At 40.1% G+C, this 12,659-nt stretch overlaps 1 protein-coding gene across 2 annotated transcripts in view; it reads right to left on the reverse strand.

Annotated features, from left to right (window-relative positions):
• Positions 1–12,659, reverse strand: part of ptprk (protein tyrosine phosphatase receptor type K) — a 610,797-nt gene that overhangs the window by 206,540 nt on the left and 391,598 nt on the right. The window lies entirely within an intron of this gene.

The following is a 12,659-nucleotide window of genomic DNA, read 5'->3' on the forward strand; positions in this document are numbered from 1 at the left end:
CAGTAACTTATTCAAGCCCTTAACAAAAATAGGAAAATATCAGGTACTAATTTAACTGTGGGGAAATGTGCAAGTAACAGAAACAATTCTTCATCCTGGCCTTTGCAGCCCACAAAGAGTACCCTGTCCATTCGGGCTTCCTGCAAATGTCAGTCTGCATTGGACTGCTGATCAAATAATGACTATTACTGCACTTCAATACCACATTAACAAAATTCAATGAATTTGAAATCTGAAACACTGCAGGTGCGAGATAGGATGAACTCAAAGATCAGACTAGAAAACTTGCATCAATGCAACCTCATTGTAACATAACACTGTCAGTGAAGAATTAGGCAGAACTATTCTATTTATGACCGTTCAATAAAATAACCTTACATTGAGCATTTATTTTTAAAACTTTTATTTATCTTCTTCCTCCAATCTTCTGCTATCGTACAACAATTGCAATAAACCTTAGGGTCACAATAAGCATTCTAGCGGTAGAGTGAAGAACATTTTCTCCAACTCCCAAATCAGATATACACACATCTTGCTCCAATCTATTACAACAGAAACAAGTGAAAATTGCACAAACAGAATTCCAGAATGTTTAAAAGCTGCATGAATTATGAAGTAGATGGGTTAGAAATTGGAGTGAGAGAGAAAACTAGAAAGAACTTTAAATCAGAGAAAAAGCTTCTACAAGTACATACGAAGGAAATGAATAGTTAAACTAAACATTGTTCTTTTAAACAGTGCATTGGGGAACTAATAATGGAAACACCAAAATGGTTGTGACTTTGAACAAGAATTTTATATCTGTCTTCATAAAAGATGATGTATGAGGCAACCCAACAGCAACAGAAAACCAAGAACCAAAAGGGAGGAAGGATCTTGGAATAATTACTGTCACTGGAGAAAAAAATAACGGGAATTAAGTGGACAAGCCTCCAGATCTAATGGTGTGCATCCGAGGGTCTGAGAAAGAAGAGGCTGCACAAACAGTGGTCATATTGATTCTAATCTTCCAAAATTCTCATGATCCTGAAAAAGTCACAGCAGATTAGAATAGTGCACACTGCAAATGTGCTTAACAGATTTATTTGAGTTGGGAGTAAGGAGAATCCCAATGCATTTTATGCAAACATTAGGAGCAAAAGGGTAACGAGGGGAAGGGTAGATCCACTCATTTTCATAGGAGGACATTTATGTATGGGGTCAGATGAAGTGGATGAGGTCCTTAGTGCATACATGCAAAGTGCTCATTAAGGAGAAGGACACGGATGATTGTAAGATTAGGGAGGAGTATTCATATTCTAGGGCCTGTCGGAAGGATATTAAGGAGGAGGTGATGTTTTTCAAAACACGCAACACTAAGGTAGATAGGTTCCCAGGGTCTGATGGGATTGAGGAGGCAGGGGAGGTAATTGCTGGGGCCTTGACAGAAATCTTTTTATCTTGTTTAGCCACAGACGATTCTAGAAAACTAAATAGTCAATATTGTTCATAAGTCTAAGAAGGACAATAGGGATGTTTCAGGATAAATGCATGCTAGTGAGCCTTACATCAGTGGTAGCGAAATTATTGGAGAAGATTCTTATAGAACTTACTGCATTTGGAAAAGAATGGACTTATTAGGGATGGTCGGCATGGCTTTTTGGCAGGGGGAGTGGGGTCTTGTCTCACAAACTTGATTGAGCTTTCGAGCAAGTGACAAAGACAATTGATGAGGGTAGGGCAGTGGATGTTGTTTACATGGACTTTACTGAACCATTTGACAAGTTTCTTCACGATAGGCTGGTCTAGAAGGTTAAGTCACTTGAGATCCAAACTAAGTTGGCAAACTGGATTCGAAATTGGTTTGGTCATAGGAGACAAAGGGGTGTTTTTTTGACTGGAGGTCTTTGACCATTGGTATTCTGCAAGGATTAGTGCTGGGACTTCTGCTGTTTGTCATATACATATAAATGACTGAGAAGAAAATGTAGGTTGGAAAGTTTCACAGAAAATAGCAGATAGGGATTAATCTAGACAAGTGTGAGGCGATGCTCTTTGGGAGGTCAGATGCCTGAGGAAGTATACAGTAAATGACAGGACCCGAAGGAGCACTGATATACAGAAGGATCTTGATGTGCAAGGTCACAGTTCCCTCAAAGTGGCAATAGAAGCGAATAAGGTGATAAAGAAGGTATACTTCATGCTTGCCTTCATCAGTTGGAACACGAAGTACAAAAGCTGGCAAGTCAGTTGCAGCTGCATAAATCTTTAGTTTGGCCACATTTGGAGTACTGTATGCACTATCGAAAGGATGTGGAAGCTTTGGAAAGAGTGCAGAAGAGGTTGATCAGGATTTTGACGGATTGAAATGTATTAACTATAAGGAAAGGTTGGACAAACTGATTGCTTTCACTGGTGCATTGCAGGCTGAAGGGCAACATGATAGAAGTGTATAAAATTATGAGAGGCTTGGATAGAAATGTCAAATACAGGTTTAACTTAACAAGGGAAACCACTTTAGGCAGATATGTGGGGAAAGTTTTCTTCCCCTGCTTCTTGCGAATGTAGAAAAAAAGGCACAGTTTAAAAAATATGATTTGGAGACACCAGTGTTGGACTGGAATGTACAAAGTTAAAAATCACACAACACCAGGTTATAGTACAACTGGTTCAGTTGGAAGCACTAGCTTTCAGAGCGCTGCTCCTTCATCAGGTGATTGTCCACAACCACCTGATGAAGGAGCAGTGCTCCAAAACCTCGTGCTCCCAAATAACCCTGTTGGACTATAACCTGGTGTTGTGTGATTTTTAACTTTAAAAATTATGGGGATTCCAATAAAGACTTAACTAATGAGAAATCTTTTCTCAGGGCATCATTTGTCTATAAAATGTTCGTCCTCATACCATAGTGAAAGTTGGGTCATTGAGTATTTTCAAGGCTGAGCTGGAAAAGAATTTTGATCGAAAAGTCATCAAGGGCATAATCAATTCAGCCATGATCTTATTAAATGGTGTTGCAATGTCAAGGCATTGACCATCTACTTTGCTGTAAGTTCATGTCATCTTAAGTTATCACAATACAGTAAGATGAAATTCCTTAAATTTGCTAGGTCAACGGAAAAATAATGTTTACTTTACAAAAAGATTGTTACAAAATGGGAGTTGAAATGATAAAATTCCTACAAGAAATGCTCATGAATCTCTTTACTATGTTTGCTCTATCAGCTAGTCAGTGTTACTTGAGTGCAACTGCTTCCCCTTGAGCCAATTTAGTTTTCTCTATACTGACATTAATTTAATATCATATTGGAGGCATACTTAACATAAAGGAATTTGGTTGCAGTTGCAGGAGGCCAATTTAGAACACTGTAACAGGAATTTCTTATGTTACTCGTAAGGATTCAGACCTAATCGTTTTCAGCTACTTCATCAATGAATTTTGCTCCATCACAATGTCAGAAGTAGGAATGTCCACCAATGATATTAGAATGGTTTGTAATTACCTGTAGCCCCACCCCACCTCCTCCTCCGGACTCATGGGGGATATGTTCCAAGACCTACCATAGAAGCACAAAACCGCAGCTAGGAGTGAAGCCATTCATTTAAATGGCAAATTTACCTTCCTGACAGCCCCCTGGTTCTGGAATGTTCCCTGTAATATGGTCAGGCCACGGTAAACTGCATGTAACTGAAACCGCGGTAACAGGACCCACAGATATAGGGGTCGTGCTGTACTCAGATACTGAGCTTACACGCTGATGTAATTCAGTCTTGGATTGAAAATGACAATTAACATGTTTATCACACAAGTGCTAGGCAATGACTATCATCCACAAAAGTCTAATGATTTCTCTATGACATTTAGTGACATTTCCATTACTGAAAGCAAGCCTTTAACACACAAACATTTTGGAGATTACCACTGACCAGAAACTTAGCTGGGCCATCCAAAGAAATTTAATGAATATAACAGAAGAGCAAGTGTGTGGCCATTAATTCAGCTGCTAACTTCACAAAGCCCCACAAGGCACAAGTCAGTAACATACTGGTATAATCTCTATTTGCCTAGATGAGTGCACTCCAACAACTCTCAAAAGCTCAGCACTATCTAGGATAAGGTGAAAGTGAGGACTACAGATGCTGGAGATCAGAGTTGAGACAATGGTTCTGGAAAAGCACAGCAGGTCAGGCAACATCCAAGGAACTGGAGAATTGACATTTTGGGCAAAAGCCCTTCATCCTGATGAAGGGCTTTTGTATGAAACATCAATTCTCCCGCTCCTCAGATGCTGCCTGACCTGCTGTGCTTTTCCAGCACCACACTATCCAGGATAAAGCAGCCTGCTTCTTGATTTGCACCCCACCCATCACCTTAAACAAACATTCTCTCCACCACTGATGCAGTGGCAGCAGTGTCTATCTACAAATGCAAGAGTTACTCAAATTTTTCATTAGATATGGACTACCCACAGAGAAACAATCAGATCAAGTATCAAACTTTCCAGCAAAATAATTCAAGGAGGCTATGGATAGCTTAGGAATAAAACTATTCACATCTACTGCCTGCCATCCAGAATCGCAGGGAGGGTTGGAAAGGTGCCATTAGACATTAAAGACCATGTTAAGGGCTTATAGTCATGATGGGGGTGGCACGGTGTCTAGCACTTTCTGCTTCACAGCGCCAAGGATCCTTGTTCGATTCGAGCCTCGGGTGACTGTCTGTGTGGAGTTTGCATATTCTCCCCATGTGTGTGTGTGTTTCCTCCAGGTGTTCCGGTTTCCTCCCGCAGTCCAAAGATGAGCAGGTCAGGTGAATTGGCCATGTTAAATTGTCCATAGTGTTAGGTGCATTAGTCTGGGGGGGGGGGGTTTGGTCTTTGGAGGGTCTGTATAGACTTATTGGGGCGGTACAGTGGCTCAGTGGTTAGCACTGCTGCCTCACAGCACCAGGGTCCCAGGTTTGACTCCAGCCTCGGGTGACTGTCTGTGTGGAGTTTGCACATTCTCCCCGTGTCTGCTGGGTTTCCTCTGGGTGCTCCGGTTTCCTCCCACAGTCTAAAGATGTGGAGGTCAGGTGTATTGGCCATGCTAAATTGCCCACAGTGTAAGGTGCATTAGATAGAGGGAAACGTATCTGGGTGGGTTACTCTTCGGAGGGTCGGTGTGGAATGGTTGGGCCGAAGGGCCTGTTTCCACACTATAGGGAATCTAATCTAGTCTAATCCAAAGATGTGCAGGTTAGGTGAATTGGCCATGCTGAATTGTCTAGTACTCAAGGATGTATAGGTTGGGTGCATAAGTCAGGGGTTAAATGGAGGGAATGGGTCTGGAAGGTTACTCTTTGGAGGGTCAGTGTGGACTTGTTGAGCCAAAGGGCCTGCTTCCACACTGCAGGGATTCTATGATTGTATGATAACTCACGAACTGTTCCTTAACTGCAGATTAAAATGCATTCGCACTACTACCTCGAAGCAGGCAAACAAAAGCAAGTGAACATCACCTGCAAGCTTCCCTCCAGACTACACAACGACTTGTCATGAAGCTACATCACTGCTCCTTCGATGTCACTCAGTCAAAATACTGGAACTTCCTTCCTAAAGCATTGCATATGTCACCAGATTACATGGACAATTCAAAAAGCTGTGTCACTGCAAGACCATCATCTTTCAAAAGGGCATTTGGGGTGGGCAATGAAAGTTGCTTTGTCTGTGATGCTCAAATTTCATGATTTTTATTTTAAAAATGAACTTGCATGAAAATCAACTCAACATTAGTTGTGAAAATAACAGTTTAATAATGTGGGTATGTCTCATTAACCAAATGATCCTGACGTTATTTGACATCTTCCATTCAGTTCCACAGTAACACCAGCCGACTGTGAAGGCACCAACAATGCAAGCACTGCACACCCCCTACAAACTAAACAGAGAGCAAACACCTTTGCTCAAATTTCAATTACTCCCGACTGAAATTCATGGAACTGGCTGACAGTGCTTATCTGGTAAAGCACCTTAGGAGGTGGAGGCTCCACTATCTGGCTGGTATGCTGAAAAGTGGCGCACAGGTCATGCATTGATCTAGTCATTGTAAACATGCTCTCATATTAAATTAGCTTCAAGTTGCCAATTAAGAATGTTGAAAATGTGCTTTACAAATGACTTTCCTATCAACATTCAACACTGTAATCTGAGAATTATGATCCTAGTTTAATGCTTTCCTCAGAACCAGGAGTTGGAAATTAGGAATTCAACATCCAGAGATTCTAAATCATTCATGCATCCTCCCCTAGTGCCTGCTGCTTTTCAAATGGTTTCCCGACAGCATCTCTTATGAGCTGAAAGTTGCCTCTCTATTCATTGCTGGCTGTGGAATTGCCTACCAGGTTACCAATTAATTGTGTACAATTGATTTCTGGAAAGAATTAGAATTTGCTCTCCATTCTGTTGTCATTTCTGCCGCTACAAAATCATTGGACAGCTTGCAATGGTGTTAACATATTTCCATTTACAACAGATGATGAACTCATAGCAAGAAATCCATTCAGATGGGATGCCTTCATTTGGTGCACCTTCGCTGATAGCTGTGAAGGTCTCACTTAGCTGAAAGGTCATCTTTCTTTGCCTGCTGCATAGCCAATACACAAGTTTAGGAAGTGCGGCCGTGCCAAGCATCTTCACCCCCACCTCAAACTCATGGGCTGGTAAACAGGAGAACAATGCATATGTGCCACTTCGTTATGTCATGAGTCAGAGTGACTATTTTACATGTTACCGAGTCTTGTGAGGCTGTCAAAAGCCAAAAGCCCTCTACATCTTTATTCCGAGTATTATAAACTTAAAACAACATGGTCTCTTAAAAGCTGAAGTGGGTCAGTGCAGTTATTTTTCTGCATGAGAGATTGCCAGGATTAACAAGTTTATAGGCTACACTTCTTGGTTTACTTTCACTCCATAAGCAAATTTAATAAAAATACAATCCATGAAAAATATGAAGTTTCAGTTCAACTCAGACTGCAGGACATTGTTTTGCTGAAATGAAGATGCATATCATTCGGAAGATTAGCAGCAGGTTTGGGAATAGTCCATGTATGCCAGCTGATTTTAGATGCTTGTAAACACAGTTGCATCCTGCTAGCATGGTGATCACCAGATGTCAGCTAATACTGTGATGTCAACTAAAAATCTGCATCTGCCTGTAATTCAGGGGAAAATGGATGACTTTTTAATGCAAATATGTCAAAGTGATGCTACATACGTTCAAGCCTTTATGGAGAAGAATAGCAGTGTAATGAAAATGATAAACAATAATTAATAATTTGCGTCAGTTTTCTAAGTGGCAGTTAAGTTGTACAATTAGTGTAATTAGTACCCAGTATGGCGAGCTGGCATGATAGATCACAATCCAGATTTTGTTGACTCTCTTCTAGTATGATGTATAGGGTAATTTAGCAGTTTTGAACATGTCACACGCAACAGCTGTGGTGGCCTCATGCTAGGTCTTTGGCGTCTGTCAGCAGTTTCAAAATGTTTAACATCGATGGTGCTATCAATCTGATTTCTTCCCCTTACACAGCTAATGAGTCCTGCTGGAGTATACATTGGTATGCTAGGGAATGTTATAAAAACCACTGTGAAACAGGAGGTAAATATATTAAGAAGTGTTTGTGGATATACTTTCTATTACAGCCATCCTTTCATGTTTACTGAAAGCTAGCCTGTTCAGTTAGTGTGTTCAAAGAGACTTCTTCATTAAAGGAACCCTACTGTCAGAGCCTGCAGGAATTTTCATTTTCCATTCAATATCAACATTCCAAAATTCCCTGAATGCAGCAAAGGTTCCAGTGAATTAGAAAATGCTAATACAATGCTGTTATTCAAAAGGGTGGGAAGAAAAAAGTCAAAACTATAGATGAGTTAGTTTCATTTCGGTCAATGAGAAAAAGTTAAAATCCATTATTAAGGAAGTTCTAACAACAAATATTTGGAAAGTAAGAATATAATCCATCAGAGTCAGCCTGATTTTATGAAAGGTAAATCATGTTTGACTAATTTGCTAAAGCTCTTCAAAGATATAACAAGCAAAGTGGAAAATGGGGATACTTCAGAAATCGCATGCCAGGACTTGCAGAGGCCTTTCAAAAAGTGCAAACCAAAAAGTTAATTCACATGGTAAGATCACATCAGGTTAGGATAATTTACTGTTTTAGATAGAGGACTGGCTAATCAACAGAAAGCAGTGTGCTGGGTAAATGGACCTTTTTCAGGTTGGCAACTAATGGGGTATCACTGGATTTGGTCCTCAGTCCCAACTATTTGCCATCTATATTCATGAGCTAGATGCAGGAACAGAATTATTATAGCCAAACTTGCAGATGACAGTAAAATAGGCAGGAAAATAGTTTTAAATAAAGAAATAAGCAATTTACAAATGAATATGGATAAGTTCGGTGAATCAGCCAAAATTTAGCAGATGGAACTTAATGTGGACAATTTTGGTCAGAAGAATAGAAAGGCAATTTATTATCTAAATGGAGAGGAACTTCAGAGTGCTTCAGTGCAGAGGGATTTGGATGTCCTCGTGTATGAGTTGCAGAAAACTAGTACTGCAGGTACGGCAAAGTGTTGCTGCAAAAGTGAAAGGCATAACTCAGAATATACCGGGAGTATTACATATAGTTTTGATTCCTTTCAGTGGGAAAGTAGAAGCACTAGAAGCAGTTCAGAAGAGTTCATGAAATTGATTCTAGACATGAAGGGTTTGTCTTATGAAGAGAGATTGCGCAGCTTATAGCTGTACTCAGTTGAGTTTAGCAGAAGAAGAAGAAGAAGAATTGAGTTATATTGAAGTATATAAGATGTAAAGAGGATTGACAAAGTAGATGTAGAGCGGATATTTCTTCTTAAGAGGCAATCTAGAATGAGACTTCAGAGTTTTAGGATAAGGGATAGCAGAATTTAAACAGGAAATGAGTAGAAATTACTTCTCTCAAAGGGTTTGGAATCTATGGAATTCACTATCCCAGAGTGAATGCTGGGATATTCCATAAATTTAAAGAGGGCATATATTTTTAATTAGCTATGAGATGAAGAGTTAAGAAGAGGAGCAGGAAAGTGAGAGGAGATCAGCCTTGATTGCACTAAATAGCAAAGCAGGCCTGAGACGCTGAATTGCCTGCTGCTACCCCTAGTTCTTATACCTTTCAATCTACATCTCAGGAGATAGGCAAAATTACATAAACATCAACTGACTGGGGAAAGTCATGGTGCAATGATATTATTGATGGACAAGTCAGCCAAATGAAATCCCATCAGGTTCATTAAGGCCCTTTAGAAAATGAAAACTGCAGTCCTCACATACACGTGAATGCAAAGTGAACTCAGTTGGATCAAACTGCTAAAGGTCTCAAATCAAAATAAATGAAACTGGACAGACCACTGGAAATGACAACAGAAAACTCAGCCCTGTTGGTCTTACAAATTTGACCTTATGAGCATCTAAATACTCACAGAAGAGTTGTCATCTCAAACTAGTCAAGCAATAGCCTAATATCATCATACACACGGAAACGTATCTTATGTACAGTTTCCGCGAAATTCTCAGACTGTCCGGTCCCGCCAATAGGACAGAAATGCCAGAGGTGGCAGCACAGTAGTATTATACTCAGGACAGACTTGCCCTGGGCACCCTCAACATCAATTCTCAGGGCATCAGATCAAAAATGGGCAAGTAAATTTTCCATTGGTTATAATATATCCTTTAAGCAACAAGGGGGAATATTGCACTTGACTTTCCTCAATCTATCTGCTGCAGGTCGATTCCATAACCAACTGATGAGATCGAAGCCCTGCAGAAATCAAAGGGGAACCTCTCCGATGGTTGGTGTCACACAGAAAACAAATGAAGATAGTTGCAGTTATTGGAGGTAAATCATCTCAATTCCAAGACATTCCTGCAGGAGCTCCTCATGTAGTGTCTGAAACCTGACCATCTTCAGCTGCTTTGTCAATGACAAAGTGGAGATGTTCGCCAAGTAATGACACAACGGTCAGCATCACTTGCAACTCCCCAGAGACTGAAGTAGCCCATGTCCACATGCAGCAAGAACAAGATAATAAACAGACCAGCTGACAAGTGACAGGAAACATTTGTTTCCAAATAATCGCCATCTTCAATGACAGTGAATCTTACCATTCATTGATATTTGATGATATCACCATACAGAATTTCACACTATCAACTTAAGAGTTATTGTTGACCAGAAACTGAAATGAACTAACCAAATAAATACCGTGGTTAATAGTTAGGCAGAAGTTTGAATGCTGCAGTGAGTAATCCACCTCCTGATCCTCCAAAGCTGACCCACATCTACAAAGCACAAGAAAGGAGTATAATGGAATTTTCCCTATTTGCCTGGATGAGTGCAGCTCCAACAGCACTCCAGAAGCTTGACACCATCCAGGACAAGGTGGACCACTTTAGTGGCACAAACATCCACTCCCTCCATCACTAATGCTCAGTAGATATAGTATGCCATCCTAAATGATGCACTGCCACAATTCTCCAAGGCTCCTTCAACAGTAGCTTCTAAACCCCACAACTATTTCCATATCATAGGACCAGGGGCAGAGGATACATGGGAATTCCACCCAACAAATTCTGCTGTAAGCCACTCACCATTTTGACTTGAAAACATATCACCATTCCTCGAGTGTTACCAGATCAAAATTCAGGAATTTGCCACCGACTGGCATTATGAGGGCACCTACAACAAACAGGCTACAGCAGTTCAAGGCTGTAGCTCCCCATCACCTTCTCCAAGGCAACTAGGGACAGGCAATAAATGTCGGCCCAACCAGCAACACCCACATCCGATGAACAAATAATAAAAACAATAATCATAGGCATCCCAGAGAATTTCCTCTTGAAAAATTTCACTCATTTTTAAACCAGTCAAGCGGGCTATATTTTTGAAAGGTTGATGGTTGTGATATGTATTACTTTCACTGTGACTTGATATTTTGGCATTCTACTTTAATTATAAATAAATTTGGATTGCATTGTAACCATGGACACAAAATCAAATGCACATAATTCATTCCCTGAGATATGGCCCTTGCAATTCTATATTGAGAATTCTGGACGATTGAATCAACTCTCATATCTCTACCTTTTCATGTAAAGAAGGTCGCATGAAAAACATATCCAAAGGATATTTAAGGTATCACAATGACATGGACAGTAGCAATTTGAATGAGTTGAAGTAGAGCAAGTGAAAGTTTACAGTAGGTAGGCCAATTAGAAAGATGGTAGAAAATCTGAATATCAAAGTGATAAATCCAGATTTCAGCATGGTGGATAAGATGAGAAAGATTATGGGTTGGGGTTAGTGGATTGGGGGGGGGGGGGGGGGGGGGGAGAGAGGGAAAGGGGTAGGGAAGCATGAAGTTTAAAGGTCAAAGTTGGCACTATTACAGAATTGGAAGAAAGCAGATCTGTGATGTGGTACAAGAGTTTAAGCTTCAACAACTGGTTATGGTTCTATAATTCCTGTTAGGCTCAGGTGGCAGATTACAGTTCACAGGGTCAAGAGCACAGACAACTTAGTCCTGGCTTCAAGTTTGACAACTTTGCAATGGGGATTTCTTTGGCTTATTCCGATCTGCTTGTAAGAGGCAGTTGTAAAACGTAACAATAGTTCTTCAACAGATGGGGAGAAAAATCGACAGAATAGGATGACAGCAGTTGACACATGGTAGCTAACTCGATGATTTCTGCCAATGCCATCAAAATGTAACGTTTCAGCAAACAAGCCTAAAAACTAAAAAATAAGAATAATCCCTACAAATCTGTCAGGACTACAGTTACTTCATCATAGTTCAAAAATGTGATGGCCTGAGACAATCACTTACAAGATACTTTTTAGCATTGCCAATGAACTGCAGTCACACTCCACAGTATCATATCACATGCAATGTCTCTCAGGCTTGGAACAAGCAGACTGAGAAGCAAAATCCACTTAATTTTAATTTTTTGAGTATGATTCTGCTGTCATCTGGGGGTGTGATTTATATATAATTTAATATCATTTATTTCAGAGTTTGGATTTTCAACTTTTGGCATGTGGGTTCGGTCTGTGTACATGAAGGATTTAATTATTAACTTAACAGTATTTCTGGAGGTTTTTCTAAAAAAAAGTTGGAGAGAGAGAGAGAGAGAGAGACACCCTGGAGTGATGTTTAAGACTTGACTGCATTGAGAGTTTTAGAAATTGATAGAGTAAACATACAGAACATTTGCTTGCTTTCTGTTAAGCATGAATAGAGTTTTATCATCTTGCTTAGAGAAAGCATCCTTAGCTTGGAAAGCTTTCATTTTTCAGAGGATAGGTGGAAATTAAATGTTATGAAACATTTTCTCCTGGAGACAGATTAGATCTGCTCGGAAACAGCATGGGGACTTCATTTTTGAAAGTTTCACAAACAAAGAATTTGGTTTGACTCCAGAATAAGGATATTCCAATGTGCAAAACCCTAAGCTCAATTGTGTGACTAATAAAGCGTGGGGCTACCAAACTCAGAAAAAATTCTCAAAGTAACAGTTAAGTTCAATCCCGAATGTGATAGCGAGGTGAACCCTGATGTTATGCTCCTGTAAAGTGACGGTGTTGGGATAGGTAGGAT

Source organism: Hemiscyllium ocellatum, chromosome 3 (genome assembly GCF_020745735.1).
Source record: "Hemiscyllium ocellatum isolate sHemOce1 chromosome 3, sHemOce1.pat.X.cur, whole genome shotgun sequence".
NCBI lineage: Eukaryota > Metazoa > Chordata > Chondrichthyes > Orectolobiformes > Hemiscylliidae > Hemiscyllium > Hemiscyllium ocellatum.